Below are 2,923 nucleotides of genomic sequence, written 5' to 3' on the forward strand. Positions count from 1 at the left end.
TTGTGATTAATTACAAGCATCCACAAGTACAACCTTGCTACTACAACAACAAAAGTTGGTAGCCCAGCTGTTCACATTATATGTAGCTGTTCACACTACATGTTAAGAAATTTATAAGCTTAATTTTTGTAATGATCTCCCAAGAAGTTTCTAATTTGACATAGGCAGCTAGGTGAGTGGCTGTTTATGAGCCTAGTAGTCCATGGCCTTTTAGCAGAAACTATATACATGTACAACATATGAATGCTAGAATAGGGCTGCAGCATTCCTACCATACAGAAGCAGTGAATTAGGCCAGTGATGGCCACAGATTACGGGGATGTATGCACGTGAAGAAAAGTGCTTAGTCCAGTAACAGATTTTTTTCCCGTTACTGCAGTAATTACTATGTCTTAAGCCAAGTACCTAATGTATGAACATAGCCCCCAAAAGGTGGGCACTGTAAACTTTTCAGTACCACACAGCTGAGTTCTGTGGGAGGCGAGGCAAGAAACCCCCCTGGAACTGGTGAATGCTAGCCTACACTTTTGCTGCAGAGGTACACAACTGACCTGGGTTTGGGCTGATTTCCCCCCTCCGGTACTAGGTGCCTCAATCACAGGGACTGCATGGAACGGGGCTGCAGAAAGGGGTTAAGTTATGCATGGAACTGCATGGAAAGGGGTTAAGTTATTATAAGCCTACACATTAAGCAAGAGATCTTAGTAGTGCTGGATGGACAGCATCAGCAATAGTTACATGTTCTATGTGCATCCTTCAGCCTTGGGTGTGTGTGTGCGTGCATGCATGCAGGAGTGGGGGGTGAGGATACCAACCAGCCTAACAATAGAACTTATTTGCATTAACATTCAACTGAAGAGAGGGGGGAAATCACATCCTGTCTGTTTTTGTGATGTTTCTTTTCATGGCTATGTTATTTATGCAAAGGTGCAATAAACTGCATCAAAGTATGGTATTTTAAAAGGATAATGCTGGATTTATTGGAGAGATGAGCATATTTCAATGGATAAAATAAAAGGTTTAATTCAGTTGTGTTTGTTTTGTTCTTATTAATGGGTTTTGCTGATATTTATACAAATATTCCTTCTGAAATATACACGTGGATAAGCCTGTGAGATAGCAGCCAGTGACTGGTTTCCCGGCTAAGAACCAAACTTAGCTGCACTAGAACCGGCAGGGAAGGGGGAAGATAGGAGGCTGCACTGCTTCCTGACCCTGTGGAGTGTATGGTTCTGGTAGTACATATAAACCCTGAATTCTAGAGCTGGACAAGGAAGAATTAATATCCATGCTAAAAGTTTTCAAGATGGGACAGGTAACTCTGTACAATACTCTGTGCCTTCTCACTGAGTCTTCCAGGCTTAAAGGACATATTCACCTGCAGAAGACGTAGGACCTCTCACAAAAACCTCAAAAAGAATGGCCAGGAGCTACTTGCCAAGTTAAACAGGAAACCTGAGATTATTCTAAATGTCTGCAGCTGTGGGCCAATTCAGATGTAAAACTTAGCACCAAGAGCACATGTGGGCAACCTGTAGACCAAGGCCTAATTTGATGCAGGTGGGGGAGCTCAGAGGAGAAGGTGGCAGCAGGGGGAAGCCAAACTAGATGGAAAGTGTGTGCGCGTGGTGGGGAGAAGCCCTCTGATTAGTTCTGACTTCTAGCAAGAGTGGGGAGAAGCCCTCTGATTAGTTCTGACTTCTGGCAAGAGCACTCTGTCCCTCCCCCAGCAGTTTACTGGGTGGGAAGAGAGAGAGAGGGTAGCCCCACACACATTTGACTATGGCCATCACAAGCATACAACTGGACAGGAAGAAAAGGTTCCCTACTCCTGACTTGGGGGATGATCAAGGCCCTATTTATACATGCAAGGTCATTACTTGATAACTGCAGCATCAAGTGAGAATGCACAGGTATGAGAGAATGCACAGGCTCCCAACACTCCTGGTTTCCTACTGCAGCACAGAGAGGACCAGCAGGCAGGGGGAAGAATGTTTCAGAGAAATGTCCTGCTGTCTCCTACAGTGGGCCATTTGGGTTGCTTGCTGAAGCTATCTGAAGCTCTTTGCTTTCTGCACGATACCCACTCTCTGCTTTTTGGGGGGCGGGGGGAGAAGAAGATTAGGTGAAAGGATGGCCTAACCTCATAGCAGGGGATTAAGACCCAATGGCCATTTAATCTCAACAGATTCCATGAAAGGCATGTTATTTTTCCCCAGGACACTGCTCCTCTAGTTAGAAGGGGAATACATCACCCATAATGGTCATGCACAGGCCCATCACAAGGGAAATGTGTAATGTGAAGCAGCTCTGACGATCGGTGATTTGTGACAGCGAGCATGCTCTCTACAGCTCATAGCCAAATCCAACATTTTTGTCACTGGAGATGCTGGCTGAAGTATGAAACTGAAGGTCACAGCAAAACTGCTGCTTAAAGAGACCGGCCAAGGACAATTTCCAGAAGGAGGTGTAGACGGGGAGAAATTAATTGGGCTGGTATGGCTGGAAAAGCGTAGTATTCCATATTCATAGTATCAGGGAAGCAAAGCAGGAACAGGCAGAGAAAGCACAACATGGAGGCTACGAGGTATATATAGCAGGTGCTTTCTTGAGCACAAATAGTAATCTATGAACAGGAGGGGAACCTATACACAGGAACAGGAAAGGGCAGGGCCCCAAACAGTGTCCCTACACTTGAACAGGGCAAAACGCCACTAAAGTTACTTGAGCCCAAGAAAGCCTATAATTTTCCAAAGAGCTGCACTGGCTCAAGAAGGACTCCAACCCAGATTCCCAGAAGGCCTGTTGTTTGGCATCCATCTATTGTCAACCCCTTCCCTCCACATACCGAAATACAACAAACCCATTCTGTTTGGATTTTGTCTATCTTCTGGCATAAGAGGTCTCTAAGAGAATCCAGGCA

The sequence above is a fragment of the Heloderma suspectum genome, chromosome 10 (assembly GCF_057233095.1).
Source record: "Heloderma suspectum isolate Gila_16-S chromosome 10, 16-S_ref, whole genome shotgun sequence".
NCBI classification, from domain to species: Eukaryota; Metazoa; Chordata; class Lepidosauria; order Squamata; family Helodermatidae; genus Heloderma; species Heloderma suspectum.